This window comes from Mesoplodon bidens, assembly GCF_964165515.1.
Source record: "Mesoplodon bidens genome assembly, chromosome: 16".
In the NCBI taxonomy this organism is placed as follows: domain Eukaryota; kingdom Metazoa; phylum Chordata; class Mammalia; order Artiodactyla; family Ziphiidae; genus Mesoplodon; species Mesoplodon bidens.
Genome location: NC_138173.1, coordinates 34542662 through 34562806, shown reverse-complemented (window position 1 = coordinate 34562806; position 20145 = coordinate 34542662). Strand labels below are relative to the sequence as shown.

The 20145-nt window shown below is 34.6% G+C and overlaps 1 protein-coding gene across 1 annotated transcript in view; it reads right to left on the bottom strand.

The window, feature by feature from the left end:
• The window catches only part of SLC26A7 (solute carrier family 26 member 7), a 185938-nt gene that overhangs the window by 121949 nt on the left and 43844 nt on the right, over positions 1-20145 (bottom strand). The gene's annotated exons all lie outside the window — the stretch shown is intronic.

Below are 20145 nucleotides of genomic sequence, written 5' to 3'. Positions count from 1 at the left end.
ATAATAAATAAATTGAATTCTGAGCTCAAAAACTAAAAAAATAATAAACTAAAAAATAACAAAAGGAAGGAAATAATAAAGATAAAAGCAGAGATACCAAGAGAAAAAAAAAGATCTACTATTTCAAAATCCTGTTATTTAAAAAAATAAAGAATTAACAAAAGAGACAAACCACCAGCTAACTTGTTCATGAAAAAAGGATAAAAGCACAAATATAAAAATAAGATATGACAAAGAGGAAAAATGATTAAAATAAGAGATTATTTAAAAATCATAAGAAATTAAAGACATACATACAAATGAATTTGAAAAGCTACATGAAAAGAATAGTTTTCTACAGAAATTTTCTAGCAAAATTTCAATTGCCAATTTTGACAAATTAGAGATAGAATGCTTAAACTGATCAATTTTTGTAGAAGAAATAGAGTACATTATCAAAGTCACCCCAAAGAGCACCAGGGATCAAATGATTTCAATGGGATATTCTTTAAAGGAGGATTCTACAAAACCTTCAAAGACTAGATGTTCCAAAAGTGTGACACATTGCTTAAGAGCATTGGAAAAGAATGTTAAGAAGAAAGAAAAGAATCGATAACTAGATCTGATAAAGAGAGTACAAAAATGAAAACTACACACCAATACCACTGAAGAAGAATAATGCAAAAGTACTAAATAAAATTTTAATAAACAGAATCCAAACCACAATAAGAATAAAATAGAGGTGTGGCCAAGATAGTGGAGTAGGAAAACCCTGAACTCACCTCCTCCTATGGGCACACTAATATTACAACTATTTACAGAGCAACTATCTATGAGAACAACATGAAGAGTAGCAGAAATGATGTTCCACAAACAGAGATATGAAAAGGAAACCACAATGAGATAGGTAGAAGGGGCAGATATGCAGTACAGTCAGGAACCACACCGTAGGTACAAAACTCACAAATGGGAGGACAATCACAATTGCATGGGTTCTCCCCAAGAAGTGATGGGTCCTAGTCACACATCAGGCTCCCAAGTCTGGGGGTTTTACACCAAGAAAATGAGCTCCCATAATGTCTAGCTTTAAAGACCATGAGGACTTGCATACAGGAGAGCCCAGAGAGTTGTAGGAGCATAAACTCCCTTCTTAAAGAGTGTTTGTGAAGTCTCACATGTTCCAAGTCCCAGCATGAAGGCAGTGATTTAAAATGAGTCTGGGTTGGATCCAACTGCTGATTTTTGAAAGTCTCCTAGAGAGGCAGGAGGTAACTGGGGACACAGATGCTGGAGTCAGCCATTTTTTGGAGCTTGTTCTACCACAAGGACACTGGTGCTAGCAAGTGACATTTTGAAATCTCCCCTCTAGTCTATTAGTCCTGAGGGAATACTTATCCACCAGTGGGCCAGCACCATCCTGGGCCCATGACAGCTAGCCAACTGGGAATACAGCCCTGCCCAACCGTGACACTGAACCACCCCAGGATCTCCCAAACTTCATGGCCAGGTATCCCACAACCAATACATGAAGCAGGTTCTTAAAACAACCAGGCCAGTGGCTAGGCCCACGTATGCCCTAAAAGGACCCACACAGCCCATATAGGAGGAAACCTTCAATCATATACCTCTGGTGACCAGAGAGGAGTGTGCTGCTGAGCCCCACATGAAGTCTCCTACATAGTCACTTCTCTAAGATACAGAAACATAACTGACCTAATAGGTGGAAAGAAACACAAGGATTTGGGCAAAATGAGGAGACAGAAGAGTATGTTCTATGAAAGGAGTAAGAAAAAAGCCCAGAAAAAGAACTAAACAAAGTGGAGATAAGCAATCACTTGATAAAGAGTTCAAGGTAATGATCATAAACATGCTCAATGACCTTAGGAGAAGAATGGATGAACACAGTCAGAATTTTAACAAAGAGTTGGAAAATATAAAGATAACCAAAGAGAGATGAATAATAAAATTAATTTAAAATACACTAAAAAAAATCAACAGAATATTAGATGGTACCAAAGAAATGAATTAGTGAACTGGAAGACAGGTTAGGGGAAATCACTCAAGCCAGACAGAGAAAAGAAAAAAAAGGTTTTTTAAAATAAGGAATAGAGAGAGAAAGGGGCAGAGAACTTATTTCAAGAAATAAATAAATTAGAAAATTTCCTAATCTGGGAAAGGAAACAGAAATCCAGGTCCACGAAGCGCAGAGAGCTCCAAACAAGATGAACTTTAAGAGGTTCACACTAAAACACATTATAATTAAAATGTCAAAACGTAAAGAAAGAACTTTAAAAGCAGCAAGAGAAAAGCAACTAGTTATATACAAGGGAACTACCATAGAGCTATCAGCTGACTTTTCAGCAAAAATTTTACAGTCCAGAAGGTAGTGGCATGACATATTCAAAATAATGAAAGGAAAAAAAAATCTATGACCAAGAATACTTTATCCACCAGGGATATTTTTCAGATTTGAAGGAGAGGTGAAGGGTTTTACAGACAAGCAAAAGCTAAAAGAGTTCAGTACCATTAAACTGGCTTTAAAAGAAATGAAAAAGATACTTCTCTAAGTGGAAAAGAGAAGACCACACTAGAACTAAGAAAATCACAAAAGTAAAATCTTATTGGTAAAGATAAACATATAGTAAAGACAGTAGATCAACCACTTATGAAGCTATCAGAAAGGTTAAAAGACAAAAGTAGTAAAATCCTCTATATCCACAATAAGTAGTTAAGAGATACACAAAACAAAAATATGCAAAATAAGATTTCAAAGAAATTAAGTGTGAGGGGGTATGAGTAAAAATGCAAGGTTCTTCAAATGAATTTGAACTTAAGAGATCATTAACTTGTTATATATGAACCTCATGGTAACCACAAAACAAAAACTTATAATATATACACACAATAAAGGAGAAAGGAATCCAAGAATAACACTAAATATAGTCATCAAATAACAAGGGAAGAGAGCAAAAGAAGAATAAAAAAAAAACTACAAAAATAATCAGAAAATAACAAAATTGCAATAAGTAGATAACTATCAATAATTATTTTAAAAGTTAATAGACTAAATGCTGCAGTCAAAAACCCACTTCACAGAGTGGCTGGATGGGTTAAAAAAAAAACAAGACATATATATGCTGCCTACAAAAGACTTTTCAGAAATAAAGACACCCACAAACTGAAAGTGAGGAAATGAAATGAGAAAATGAAAGTAAGTAAATGAAAATGAAAAGAAAGGTGAGGTAGCAATATTTATATGAGGAAAAATAGACTTTAAAACAAAGACTGTAATAAGACACAAAGAAGGAAATTACATAATGATAAAGGGATCAATCCAATGAGAAGATATAACAACTTTAAATATATATGCACCTAACATAGAAGCATCTAAATACAAAAAGCAAATATTAACAGAAATAAAGAGAGAAATTAACAGTAACTCAATAATAGTGAGAGACTTTAACAACCCACTTACATCAATAGACAGATCATTCAAACAGAAAATCAATAAGGAAAACTGGCCTTAGATGACACATTAGACCAGATAAACTTAATAGATACATAGAGAACATTCCATCCAAAAGCAGCAGAGTACACATTCTTTTCAAGTGCACATGGAACATTCTCCAGAATAGATCACATGCTAGACCACAAAACATGTCTCACTAAACTTAAGAAGATTGAAATCATATCAAACAGCTTTTCTGGCCACAATGGCATGAGATCAGAAATCAACAAGAAAAAAATGCAAAACCACAAACATGTGGAGGCTAAACAATATGCTACTAAAAAAACAAATTGATCACTGAGAAAATAAAAGAGGCAACCAAAAAATACCTGGACATAAAAAGGAAAAACAATGATCCAAAATCCATGGAATACCAGAAAAGTAACTATAAGAGGGAAGTTTATAGTGATAAAATCCTACCTCAGGAAACAAGGAAAATCTCAAAAACAATCTAATCTGTACATAAAGGAAGTAGAAAAAGAAGAATAAACAAAACTCAAAGTTAGTAGAAAGGAAAAAATTCATAAAGATCAGAGCAGAAATAAATGAAACAAGATAAACAAAATTGGGACAAACCTTTAGCCAGATTCACTAAGAAAAAAAGAGAGAGGGCCTAAATAAATAAAATAAATAGAAATAAAAGAGAAGATACAACCAACACCACAGAAATACAAGAGGTCATTGGAAATTACTATGAAGAATTATATGCCCATAAAATGGACAACCTAGAAGAAATCAATAAATTCTCAAAAAGTTCAATCTACCAACTCTGAATCAGGAAGAAATATAAAATATGAACTGACCAATTACCAATAATGAAATTGAATCAGTAATTAAAACAAACAAACAAATAAAGTCCAGGATCAGACCACTTCATAGGTGAAGTTTACAAAACATTTAAAAAAGAGTTAACACCTGTCCTTCCCAAACTATTCCAAAAAACTGTAGAGGAAGGAACACTTCCAAACTCATTCTATGAGGTCAGCCTTACCCTGATACAAAAACTAGGCCAAGACACCACAAAAAATGGAAATTACAGTACAGTATCACTGATTAAAAATGATGTAAAAATTCTCAACAAAATAATAGCAAACCAAAATCAACAATACAGTAAAAGGATCATATACCATGATCAAGTGGGATTTAACCCATGGATATAAGGATGGTTCAATATCCACAAATCAATCAATGTGATACACCACATTAACAAAATGAAGAATAAAAATCATATGATCATCTCAATAGATGCAGAAAAAGCTTTTCATAAAATTCAACATCCATTTTTAAAAATCTCAACAAACTGGGTATAAAAGGAACATACCTCAACATAAAAAAGACCATATACACCCAACAACTGACATCATATTCAATGGTGAAAAGCTAAAATCATTTACTATAAGATCAGAAATAATACATGGATACCCACTGTTGCCACTATTATTCAACATAGTATTGGAAGTTCTAACAACAGCAATTAGACAATAAAAAGAAGTAAATGAAACCCAAATTATAAAGGAAGAAGTTGCAAATGACATAATACTGTGTATAGAAAATCCTAAAGACACCACCAAAAACTATTAGAACTAATATAGGAATTCAGTAAAGTTACAGGATAGAAAATTAATATGCAGAAAGCTGCTGTTTGTATACACTAACAATAAACAATCAGAAAGAGAAATTAAGAAAACAATCCCATTTACAATTGCATCAAAAAAGAATAAAATACCTAAGAGTATATCTAACCAAGGTGGTAAAAGGACTGTCCCCTGAAAACTATAAGACTGATGAATGAAATTGAAGATGACACAAAAAAATTGTAAAGATAATACTGTGCTCATAGATTGTAAGAATTAATATTGTTAAAATGATCAGACTACCAAAGGCAATTTACAAATTCAGTCTTTATCAATGAATCAATGACATTTTTCAAAGAATTAGAACAAGTAATTCTAAAATTTGTATGGAAACACAAAAGACCCAGACTAGCCGAAAAATCTTGAGAAAGAAGAAGAAACCTGGAGGTATCATGCTGCCTGATTTCAAACTATATTACAAAGCTGTAATAATCAAAACAGTATTGTACTGGCACAAAAACGACACATATAGATCACTGAAACAGAATAGAGAACCCAAGACCTCACACTTATATGATTAAGTAATCTACAATGAAGGAAGGAAGACTATATAATGGGGAAAAGATAGACTCTTCAATAAATGATGTTGGGAAAATTGAACAGCTAAATACAAAAGAATCAATCTAGACTATTTTCTCACATCATATATAAAAATAAACTCAAAATGGTTTAAAGATCCAAATGTAAGACCTGAAACTATAAAACTCCTAGAAGAGAACATAGGCAGTGCATTCTTTGACGTCAGCCTTAGCAATATTTTTTTGGATGTCTCCTCAGGCAACAGAAATAAAAGCAAAAATAAACAAATGGAACTACCCCAAATTAAAAAGCTTTAGTATAGCAAAGGAAACTATCAACAAAGCAAAAAGGAAGCCTACTGATGGGAGAAGATATTTGCAAATATATGTCTGATAAGGGTTTTATATCCAAAACATATAAAGAACTCATACAACTCAATATTGATAAACAAACAACACAACTAAAAAATGGGCAGAGGACCCAAAAAGGCATTTTTCCAAAGAAGACAAACAGATGTCCAACAGACACATGAAAAGATACTCAACATCATTTATAATCAGGAAAATGCAAATCAAAACTACAATGAGATACCACCTCACACCTGTCAGAATGACTATTATCAAAAAGATAACAAATAACAAGTGTTGGCCAGGGTGTGAAAAAAGGGAATCCACATGAAATGTTGTTGGGAATATAAATTGGTGCAGCTACTGTAGAAATCATTATGGAGGGTCCCCCCAAAATTAAAAATATAATTACCATTTGATCCAGTAATTTCACTTCTGGGAATTCACTTGAAGAAAACAAAAACACTAATTCAAAAAGATATATTCACACTAATGTTCATTGTCACATTATTTGCAATAGCTAAGATATGGAAGCAACCTAAGTGTCCATCAACAGATGAATGGATAAAGAAGATCTGGTATGTATATGCAATGGAATATCACTCAGCCACAAAAGAGAATGAAATCTTGCCACTTGTCACAACATGAATGGATCTAGAGGGTTTATGCTAAGTGAAATAAGTCAGACAGAGAAAGACAAATACCTCATGATCTCACATATATGTGGAGTCTAAAAAGCAAAACAAAGAAAACAAAATAAAAACAGACTTATAGATACAGAGAGCATATGGGTAGTTGCCAGAGGAAGGCACGGTGGGAGGTAGAGAGTGAAAGAGTTTCAGGTGATTAAGAGGTACAAACCTCCAGTTATATAATAACTAAGTCACAGGGATGTGATATATAGCATAAGTAATATGGTCAATAATACTGTAACAACTTTCCATGAGACAAATGGACTAGACTAATCATGGTGATCATTTCATAATGTATACATATGTCAAATCATTATACAGTATAACTGAAACTAATTTAATATTGTACATGAACTATATTTCAATTTAAAAAAAGAATAAAATACGCCATGATCAATGGTATTTATTTGAGCAATATAATGTTGGTTCAATATTAGGGAATCCATTCATAGAATATACCACATAATAGATTTAAGAAGAAAAAAATCATATACTTGTCTCTATATATGCTGAAAAAGCCTATAACAATATTCAACACTTTTTCAGATTTCTATTCAAAACACAAAATTATAAAACAATAAACAATTTCTTAACATAATAACATATATAGACTTTATTTTTTTAAAGGCCAGCATCTTAATTGGGATGCTAATGGCATTTTGAGTAAGCTTAAGAAAAAGACAAGATTGCCCACTGTTTCCACTATTATTTAACATTATAATAGAGTATAACCTAATGCAATTGGACAAGAGAAATCAAAAATTATATGAATTTAAAGAAGTAAAAATATCTCTAGAAAATACTAGTGAATCAATGAACAATAAAATGAACTTAAATAATGAACTCAATAGGGTATCAAGATATATATAAAAATCAATAGCTTTCATAGACACAAACAATAACTAACTAGATGGCATAATGATAAAGAAAGCCTCATTTGTAGTAGCAACAAAGATGATTAAATACATAGGAATAAACTTGATAAAAAAGTACAAAACCTACGAGAGGAAACGTTCCTGAAAGACACAGAATTATGGTTGAACTAAAGGTAAGACATCCCTGTTATTGCACAGGACCACTCAACATCATAAATATGTCAGTTTAACACAATCCCAATAAAAATATCAACACACTTTTTTATGGAGCTAGACAAGGTGATGCTAAAGTTTATAAGGAAAAACAAACCTATAGGAATAGCAGGAACGTACTAAGAAATAAAAACTACAAAGGTGGATTACTGCTGCAAGATATTAAACCATACTATAAGTCTCCATCTCTAGAACAGGGTGGTACTGCCATGAGGATCTTATGTATAGACTAATAGAATAGAAAGTCCTGAGCTAGATCTAAATAAATATGGATATAATGAGGGTTTCATCTTAAAACATGGAAACAAAGATAAGCTTCTTAATAAATGTTGCTGGCATAACTGGCAATCCATGTAGAAAAAAGAGAAAGTTAGATCCATATCTCATGCCACACACAAGAATAAACTCCACACTGATCATGAAAGTAAATGTAAAAGAAAAATTATATATAAACATATATATAATAGAAAATAATTTAATAAATTAATGTGGAAAAATATGGTGAATTCCTCTGTAAACTCAGTGTAGGAAAAAGATTTCTAATGCTGACTCAAAATCTGGGGGCAAAAAAAGAAATAATTCATCAATTTGACTATATAAAATTTTTAATGGCATGGTAAAATAAAGTTAAAGAAGAACTGTCAAATTAGAAGAAAACATTTGCAGCATATGTCGCAGATAAAAGACTAATATCCATAATACATAAAGAACCCATAAAATTTGAGAGGTAAAGGACCAAAACTGTGATAGAAAAATGGGAAAGATATATGAGCAGACAATTCACAAAACTGTTATAAACTGTCTTAAACATATGAAAAAGTGTCAAACTTCTCATAATTTAAGAAACACAAATTACCCTTGTAATATAATTTCTCACCTACCTGATTGGCTAAAATTGAAAAGTCTCACAACACATTCTGTTGGTGAGGCTGAGGGAACTCTCATACATTTCCATGGGAATGCAAACTGCTACAACTCCTTTGGAAGGGAATTTGACAATATCTAACAAAGGTATATATACACTGACTTTTTGTATCCAGGAATTCCATTCTAAGACTTCACCTTGAACAGATACCATTAACATTATGAAAATTCATGTGCACATATATAGCAGCATTGTTTACAATTGCAAAATATTGGAATCAACCAAAATACTCAAATATAGATGTGTTGAATCACTATGATATATCCATATAATTAAGTATTATGCAGTAATAAAAAAGCATGAAGGACCTTTCTATGAGCTGACATGGAATGACTTCTAGGATATGTTGTAAAATAAAGTAAAATACAAAAGAATACTACCTTTCATATGACAAAATGTGGCAAATAAGAAAATACACATGTATCTTCTCATTGTGCAATAAGAAAAACTAGAAGTATAAACCTGGAATGAATGAGATGGGTTACCCCCAGAAGGTGAGTGAGACTAGGATAGAAAGGATGAGGATATCGGAGTGAAGTGTGAGGAGACTGAAATTCTCTGAGTGTGCCTTCTTTTAAAATGCCCTCTTGATATAATCATAATTAAAATCAACAAATGTCAGACTCAATTATTTTTTTAATCACAAAATTGTTACCTGGCATAACGTTTGCTATTTCTTAGGTTTCAGATTCCTGAACTAATATAGGCATATCTCATTTTATTGTACTTTGCAAATACCGTGTTTCTTTTAAAAATTGAAGATAATGTGGCAACCCTACATCAAGCAAGTCTGTGCCATTTTTACAACAGCTTTTGCTCAATTCGTCTTGCTGTGTCACATTTTGGTAATTCTCTCAATATTTCAAAAATTGTCATTATTATTATATTTGTTATGGTGATCTGTGATCAGCGATCTTTGATGTTACTGTCACAAGCCTCTGAAGGTTCAGGTGATGGTTAGCATTTTTTAAGCAATAAAGTATTAAATTAACGTATGTAATTGCTTTTCTAGACATAATACTATTTAACAATTAATAGACTATAATATGCTGTAAACATAACCTATATTTGTACTTGGAAACCAAAAACTTTGAGACTTGTTTTATTGCAATATTCACTTGAGGACCTGGATCCAAAAGATCCAACAGACCATAGGGTTTTTGTTGACAACAGACAGATGGCTTTGGAGGTCAAATAAAGTCCAGCCATTTGTTTAAAAATTGGCTAAAACATAGGTCACATGACCAGGATCAGAGCTAATGACAAAGGAAAGCAGATGCTTGATGAAGTTACAAGACAAAATATGTTAACTCTGGATCAGGTCTTACATGTAATAAAAGGCTATGAAAATCAAACTATTTTTACTATCTTTGATAATATCCTGTTTTAATCTTGTGAGTCTATGGAGTTTCATTCTGGGAAATGAGACATTTATTTTTATGTTGCTAGAATTCTGGCATTTACATTTATATTTTATTATCATTTAAATTCTTAATCCAGGAAGCAACCTAAATGCCTATTTACAGATTAATAGATAAAGAAGTTGTGGTACATATATACAATGGAATACAACTCAGCCATAAAAAGGAACAAAATTGGGTTATTTGTAGAGACGTGGATGGATCTAGAGACTGTCATACGGAGTGAAGTAAGTCAGAAAGAGAAAAACAAATATTGTATATTAATGCATATACGTGCAATATACAAAAATAGTTCAGATGAACCAGTTTGCAAGGTAGAAATAGAGACACACATGTAGAGAACAAATGTACGGAAACCAAGGGGGGAAAGTGGCAGCAGGGGGGTGGTAGTGTGATGAATTGGGAGATTGAGATTGACATATATACACTAATATGTATAAAATGGATAACTAATAAGAACCTGCTGTTTAAAAAAATAAATTAAATTAAATTCAAAAAATAAATAAATACATTCTTAATCCAAATTGTCTATATAATAACAAAATACCTGGTAATCGTTTTAAATTCACAGAAAATAGTTAAAATGAGAATAAGCAGAGGTTGCTGGATCTTATTGCTAATTATATATGCTCTTAGACTTTTAAAAAATACTATTATATACCTAAAACTACTTGCTCCATCCATGCTGAATGGAATAAGAGAAGGTCCAAACCTAAGAAAAATCATAAATTCAAAGAGAAATATGAATGGAAAACAATGGGATAATAAGAAGTAGTGATAATATCTTTGCTGTGTTAACACAGAGATTTTTATTTTAAATGAACATAAATTAAGGAAAATCTATACCAAATCTATGGCAACATATCCAAGTCTGAATCACCAGTTCACATGGCTGACTATTTCTGAGATGGACACGGATAATAGATTCATGAACGGGAGTCTCACATAGACCAAGCTAGGAGGAAAAGGCCACTAACTTTGCTTTTGCAAGTCTCAGTAATAGGCTGACATCATTCATGTCATGTTAAAAATGAATAGCAAATGTTATAAGGTACACAGGCAATAGGTTTGTATTTCATGAAAGCATAGACTCAGCCACAGAATATATCTATTGGCCTTCTAGTCTGATAATCTCCTAGGTAAAGCTACCACTCAGATGATCTGTTTTCTGAGGAACTGTGAATGCTGGAGTTCTTTGTCTTACATCCTTAATTCTTCTATCCTTTTTACATAGCTAGAAGACAATGTAACTCTAAGAATTTTAATGTTTCTTTCCCTCTAGGTTATATTTTTCTTCCTACCATACAATTACAGGCAATCATCAACTATTTTTCTCTTCTTGTAATTTACACCATCTTTGACATTGTAAATAAATACTGTAATACTGTAAAATAGAGCCTCTAGCAACCCAGAAAACAGCCACCAAGGAAGTTAATGTATACCTAAGCCAGTTTAAAATGAGAGAGTAAGCCAAAATGGCTATAAAGTAGGCAACTGTCTAATAGTACTGTCTAATAGTCAGTACTTGTCTACATTTATTTTATTTTCACTTCTGAGTTATCTAATTTTGACAACTGATTAAAAACAGTAAATTACATGGTCTGAATTTTTTTTATCTTCTAAATTTATTTATTTATTTATTTTTGTCTGTGTTGGGTCTTTGTTGCTGTGTGAGGGCTTTCTCTAGTTGCAGCGAGTGGGAGCTACCCTTCATTGCAGTGCCTGAGCTTCTCATTGTGGCGGTTTCTCTTGTTGCAGAGCATAGGCTGTAGGCGTGTGGGCTACAGTAGTTGTGGCATGTGAGCTCAGTAGTTGTGGCTTGTGGGCTCTAGAGTTCAGGCTTAGTAGTTGTGTCACATGGGGTTAGTTGCTTTGTGGCATGTGAGATCTTCCCAGGCAAGGGCTCGAACCTGTGTCCCCTGCATTGGCAAGTGGATTCTTAACCACTGAATGACCAGGGAAGCCCCCATAGTCTGATATTTTGAAGAAACAGAGAGACTAGAGCAGATCTGGCAACAACAAACATGCTTGATGCTGAAAGGGGCAAAGACTGGTACAGATCTGAATACCAAACCCTCACACCAGCAAGCTTATGGCACAAACTAAATACCATTTGTTAACTGATATAGACAGTAAAATCATAAGATATGAAAATTGGGAAGGATCCTAGCAATCTAGACATGTCTCCTTCCCATTGTAGGAATTTCTCCTACATTATCCTATGGTGATGATCTGATCCCTGTGTGAATACAAGGACTACTTCATTGCCTTACAAGGAAGCCCATTCCCTTAAAAAAAAAAAAAAAGCATTTTTTTAGGAAGTTCGTTCTTGAAAAGTCAAGAACTCCTTCCCTGTAACTTCCATTTATTGATTTTAATTCATTTATTCAACAGGCACTTATAAAGAACTACTCTATTTAATAGGCAATATTTTCATAAAGATAAAACGCATCTGCCCTTTATCCATGTAGAGAGACAAACCCATGAACAAGAATAAAAATAAAGCAACAGAGTAAGTGGCCAAGACGGGGGAGTTCGGAGACCCTGAGCTCACCTCCTCCCACAGGCACATCCCAAATTACAACTATATACAGAGCAACTATTGATGAGAAATACTGGAAGACTAGCAGAAAAGATCTTCTACAACTAAAACTATAATGGAGGAACGAAAATGAGATGAGTAGATGTGTGGAAACACAGTATAGTTGAGACTCACACCCCTAGTAGGTGACCCACAAACAGGAGGATAATTACAATTGCAGAGGTTCTCCATAAGGAGTGAGGGGTCTCAGTCCCACATCATGTTCCCTAGCCTGGAAAGAAGAGCACCAAGAATGTTTGGCTTTGAAGGTCACGGGGGCTTGTTTTGGGGAGACCCAAAGGACTGTGGAAATATAAACTCCACTCTTAAAGAGCACAAACAAAACCTCACACACTCTGGAACCTAGGGCAGAAGCAGTTATTTGAAAGAACCCTGGGTTGGACACATTTGCTAACCCTGGAGAGCCTCCTGTAGAGGCAGGAGGTAACTGGGACTCACCCTGGAGACATAAACACTAGTTGCAGCCACTTTAGGGAGCTCATTCTACCATGAGGACACTGGTGCTGACAAAGGACATTTTGGAATCCTCCCTCTAGCTTATTAGCACTGGGACCCAGCCCCACCCACCAGCCTGTAGGCACCAGTACTAAGATGCCTCAGGCCAAGCAGCTAATCAGGCAGGGACACAGTCCCTACCACCAGCAGCACTGCTGCATTAAGACCCTATGAGCCCATAGCCACCGTGGGACAGGTCCTACCCACCAGACAGCTGACACACCCATGCAACCATACTATCCTGAGGCCACACCCCCATGCCTCACAGCCAGAAATAAGAACCCAGCCCCACCCACCAGTAGACCAACATCAACTCCGGAAAACTCAGGGTCCTGAAGCCAGAGACCCTGGGACCCAGCTCTGCCCATCAGTGAGCAGGAGCCAGCCCTAGGACCCACTGAGCCCTGGCATCCATTAGTAGGCCAGTACACCAACGCCAGATACCCAGGGCCCTGCAGCCAGAGACCCTGGGAACAAGCTCCACCCACCAGTGGGCCCACACTAGCCTCAAGAACTGGCTTCAACCACCAGTGGGTGGACACCAGCCCAGGACCACCATGACCCTGCAGCTTGCAATGTCATGATGCAGCCCACTCACCAGCAGACCAATGCCAGCACTGAGACACCTTGGGCACCTCAGCCAGCCACCCCAGGAAACTGCCCCACCCATCAGAAGGTTGATACCAGTTTTGGACACCCCAGACCCCCTGCCAACAGTGTCAGGAACAGGTTCTGTCCAGCAGTGAGAAAATTCCATCTCTGGAACCCTTAGGGCCCTGTAGCCAGAGACCCCAGGACCTGGCTTCACCCACCAGTGAACTAGCACTAGCCACTGGAACCCCAGAGACAAGGCCCCACCTACCAGGAGGCTGACACCAGCTTTGGGAAACCCCAGACACTGCAGTCAGTCACGTCAGGAACTGACCCCACCCACTAGCAGGACAACACCACATCCAAGATTATTGAGCCCAAAACCACCCACCTCAGAACCCAGCTCCACATACCAGTAGGCCAGCACTAGCTCTGGGACCACCTGGGGCTTTGCAAACAGCCACATCATTAACAGGCCCTGCCCACCTGCAGCAGGCACTTTTCCTGAAAGGCAGGGCCTAGCAACCAAACTGGACAGACCACCTACAGTAGTCAGTCTGCAAAAATAGAAGGATGCATACAACTCAATAAGGGGCACACCTAACAATATATAGAACTGGTGATCAGAGAGTAGTGTGCTGCTGGGACAGATAGGACATCTCCTACAAAAAGCAACTTCTCCAAGGTCAGGAAACATAGCCAACCTACCAAATACATAGAAATAAAAATAACAAATTAGGCAAATAGAGGTAACAGAGGAATATATTCCAAATGAAGGAACAATAAAAAAAAAAAGTAAAGTGGAGATATGTAACCTCCCAAATAAAGCTTAAAGGTAATGATCATAAAGATTCTCAGACAACTCAGGAGAAGATTGGATGAAAAGAGTAAGAAGGTAGAAGATTTTTAGCAAAGAGTTAGAAAATATAAAGAAGAACCAAACAGAGATGAAGAATACAGTAACTGAAATAAAAAACACACTAGAAGGAATCAACAGTAATTAGAAGAATGGATTCGGAAGCTGGATGACAGAGCAGTGGAATTTACTGAAACTGAACAGAAAAAAGAATAAAAAGAAATGAGGACAGTTAAAGAGACCTCTGGGACAACATCAAGCATACTAACATTCATATTTTAAGGGTCCCAGAAGAAGAGAGAAAGGGGCAGAGAACTTATTTGAAGAAATAAAGGCTGAAAATATCCCTAACCTGGAAAAGGAAACAGACATCCAGGTCCAGGAAACACAGAGAGTTCCAAACAAGATGAACCAAAATAGGTTCACACAAAGGCACATTAAAATAACAATGTCAAAAATTAAACATAAAGAGAAAATATTAAAATAAGTAAGGGAAAGGAAGCAAGTTATGTAAAAGAGACTTCCCATAAGGCTATCAGCTGACTTTTTGGCAGAAATTATACAAGCCTCAGGGAGTGGCATGATAAATTAAAGTGATGAAGGAGAAAACCTTACAACCGAGAATACTCTACCTGGCAAGACTGTCATTCAGATTTGATGAAGAGATGAAAAGTTTTAAAGACAGGCAAAAACTAAAAGAGTTAAACACCACCAAAGCAGCTTTACAAGAAATGTTAAAGGGACTTCCCCAAGTGAAAAAGACCACTAGATATATAAAAATTGAGAAAGAAAAAAATCTCATTGGTTAGGGCAAATACATAATGAAGGTAGTAAATCAACCACATATAAAGCTAGTTGGGAGGTTTAAAGACCAAAGTAGTAAAATGATCTAAACCACCATAAGTAGTTAAGGGATATTTTTTTTTAATTGTAAAATATGAAACATTAAATGTGGGTTGGGGGATGCAGGACTGTTAGAATGCATTTGAACTTAAGAAATGAACAACCCCAAATAATCACATATACATATAGAGATTGCTATACATAAACTTCATAGTAACCACAAACCAAAAACCTATAATAGCTACACACTTAATAAAAGGGAAAGGAATCCGAAGGTAACACTAATCATAGTTATCAGATCACAAAGGAAGAGAACAAAAGAAGAATAAAGGAGCAAAAAACAACCACAAAACGATCAGAAAACAATTAACAAAATGGCACTAAGTAGAAAAATATTAATAATTACTTTGAAAGTCAAAGGACTGAATGCCCCAATCAAAAATCCACTCCACAAAGAGTCACTGAATGGATAAAAAAACAAGACCCATATATATGCTTTCTACAAAAGACTCATTTCAGAAATAAAGACACCTGCAAACTGAAAGTGGGTGTTGGGAAAAGTTATTCCATGCAAATGAAAATGAAAAGAAAGATGAGGTAGAAATATTTATATGAGTCAAAATAGACTTTAAAACAAAGACTGAAATAAGAGACAAAAAAGGACATTACATAACGATAAAAGGATCAATCCATGAAGATATAACAACTGTAAATATATGTGCACTCAACATAGGAACAACTAAATTACTAGAGCCAATATTAGCAGACATAAAGAAAGAAATTGACAGTAACACAATAATAGTGGGAGACTTTAACATCCCACTTAAATCAATGAATAGATCATCTAGACAGAAAATCAAAGAGTGGCCTTAAATGATGCATTATATCAAATGGACTTACTAGTCATATATAGAACGTTCTATCCAAAAGCAGATGAATATACATTCTTTTCAAGTGTACATTGAACTATATTCAGGATAGATCCCATGCTAGACCACAAAGCAAGTTTCTGTTAATTTAAGAAAACTGAAATCATTTAAAGCATCATTTCCGAACACAACATTTTGAGACTAGAAATTAATTACAAGAAAAAAACTGCAACAACACAAACTCATGGAATCTAAACAGTATGCTACTAAGCAAAGTTTAAAAATCAAAGAGGAAAAAATCAAAATTAAAATTAAAAAAAATATCAGAAGATTAATGGAAATGAAAAGACAAGGATCCAAAATTCTATGGGAAGCAGAAAAGGCAGTACTAAGAGGGGACTTTAGAGTGATACAAGCTTACCTCTGGAAACAAGAAAAATCTCAAATAAGCAACCTAACCTGATACTTAAAGGAACCAGAAAAAGAAGAGCAAACAAAACACAAAGTCAGCAGAAGGAAAAAAATTATAAAGATCAGAGAGGATATAAATTAAATGGAGACTAAAAAAAAAATTGAAATGGTCAATGAAACCAAAACCTTGTTCTTTGAAAAGATAAAGTATCATAAAAGATTACTAAGAAAAACTATATGCCAATAAAATGGACAACCAAGAAGAAATGGACAAATTCTTAGAAATGTACACTCTCCCAAGATTATACCAAGAAGAAATAGAAAATACAAAGAGACCAAATACCAGTAATGAAATTGAACCCATTAAAAAAACAAACAAACAAACAAACTACCAACAAACAAAAGTCCAGGACCAAACAGCTTCACAGGTGAATTCTAGCAAACATTTAGAGAAGAGTTAACATTTATCCCTCTCAAACTACTCCAAAAAATTGCAGAGGAAATAATGCTTTCAAACTCATTCTATACGACCAGCATCACCTTGAAACCAAAACCAAAGATAGCACACTAAAAAGAAAATGACAGGCCAATAGAACTGATGAACATAGATATAAAAATCATCAACATAATATTTATGAACCCAGTTCAACGATACAGTAAAAGGATGATACAGCATGATCAAGTGGGATTTATCCCAAGGATGTAAGGATGGCTCAATATTTGCAAATCCATTGATGTGATACACCACATAAACAAAGTGAAGAATAAAAATTGTGATCATGTCAATAGATACAGAGAAAGCTTTTCATAAAATTCAACACCCATTTTTGATCAAAACTCTCATCAAACTGGGAATAGAGGAACATACATCAACATAATAAAGACCCTATATACCCCACAGCTAACATCACATTCAATGGTGAAAAGCTGAAAGCATTTACTCTAAGATCTGAAATAAGACAAGGATGCCTACTCTCACCACTTTTATTTAACATAGCATTATAAGTCATAGTCACAACAATCAGACAAGAAAAAAGTTAGTAATTCAAATTGGAAAGAAATAAATAGAACTGTCACTGTTTGTCCATGACATAAAATACATAGAAAATCCTAATGACACCACCGAAAAACTACAAAGAATTCTGTAAAGTTCCAAGATTCAAAATTAATATACAGAAATCTGTTATATATTTCTATGCACTAACAATGAGTGATCATAAAGAGAAATTAAGAAAACAATCCCATTTACAATTGCATCAAAAAGAATAAAATACCAAGGAATAAATCTAACTAATGATGTAAAAAACCTGTACTCAGAAAACTATAAGACACTGATGAAAAAGTTGAAGATGACACAAACAGGGACTTCCCTGGTGGCACAGTGGGTAAGGTGCCACACTCCCAATGCAGGTGGGCCGGGTTCAATCCCTGGTCAGGTAACTAGATCCCACATGCATGCCACAACTGAGTTCTCATGCCACAACCAAGGAGCCCATGAACTGCAACTAAGGATCCCACCTACCACAATCAAGACCCAGTGCAACCAAATATATAATAAATAAATAATTTTTTTAAAAATGACACAACCAGATAAAAAGATATACCATGTTCATAGATTGGAATAATTAATATTGTTAAAATGACATACTATCCAAGGCAACCTACAGATTCATTGCAATCTGTATCAAAATCCCAATGGCATGCATTTTTCACAGAACTAGAGCAAATGATCCTAAAATTTATATGGAACCACAAAAGACCTCTAATACCCAAAGCAATCTTGAGAAAAAAGAACAAAGCTGGAGTTATCACACTCCCAATTTCAAACTATACTATGAAGCTACAGTATTCAAAACAGTATGTTACTGGCACAAAAACAGACACATAGATTAATGGAACAGAATAGAGAGCCCAGAAATGAACCCACACTTATATGGCCAATTAACCTACAACAAAGGAAGCAAGAATATACAATGGGGAAAAGACAGCCTCTTCAATAAATGGGGTTGGGAAAACTGGACAGCTACAAGCAAAAGAATTAAACTGGACTATTCTCTCACACTATGCACAAAAATTAACTCAAAATAGATTAAAGAGTTAAATGTAAGACCTGAAATCATAAAACTCTAGAAACAGGCATTATGTTCTTTGGTTCTGTTTTCCTTTTTTTAATTAAAAAAAAACTCAGGTAGTATGCTGTTTGACATTGGTCTTAGTAATACTTTTATTGGATATGTTTCCTCAGACAAGGGAAACAAAAGCAAAAACAAACAAATGGGATTCATCAAAGTAAAAAGTTTCGTACAGTGAAGGAATCTATGAACAAAACAAAAAAGGTCACCTACTGAATGGGAGAAGATATTGCAAACAGTATATCTGGTAATGGTTTAATGTCCCAAAAAATATAAAAAAACTCCTAGAACTCAACATCAAAAAAAAACATACAACCCAACTAAAAACTGGGTAGAGGATCTGAACGGACATTTTTCCAAAGAAGGCATACATTTGGTCAAAAGGCACATGAAAAGATGTTCAACATCATTAATCATAAGGGAAATGCAAATCAAAACCACAATGAAATATCACCTCACACCTGTCAGAATGACCATTATCAAAAAGACAACAAATAACTAGTGCTGGTGAGGACATAGAGAGAAGGGAACACTGGTGCACTATTTGTGGGAATGTAAATAAGTGCAGCCACTATGGAATACATTAGGGAGGGTCCTCAAAAAATTAAAAATAGAAATACAATATTATCCAGCACTTCTACTCCTGGGTATTTATTCAAAGAAAATGAAAACACTAATTAGAAAAGATATATGCATCTCTATGTTTATTGCAACATTATTTATAATAGCCAAGATATGGAAGCAACCTAAATGCCCATCAGTAGAAGAATGAATAAAGAAGATGTGGTCTATGTATACAATGGAATATTACTCAACCATATAAATAATGAAATCTTGCCATTTGCGACAACATGGATGGACCTAGAGGGTATTATGCTAAGTAAAATGTCAGACAGGAAAGACAAATACTGTATGATTTCAATTATATATGGAATCTAAAAAAACAAAACAATAAATAAACATAACAAAACAGAAGTAGAAATATAGAGAGAACAAATAGGTGGTTGCCAGAGAGAGGTGGGTGGGGAAAGGAAAGAAATAGGTGAAAGAAAATAGAAGTACAAACTTCCAGTTGCAAAACAAATGAGTCACAGGTATGAAATACACAGTGTGGGGAATATAGTCAATAATTATGTCATATCTTTGTATGGTGACAAATCTTAACTAGACTTATTATGGTGATTATTTTGAAATATATAGCCATATGAATCACTATATTATGTAACTATAAGA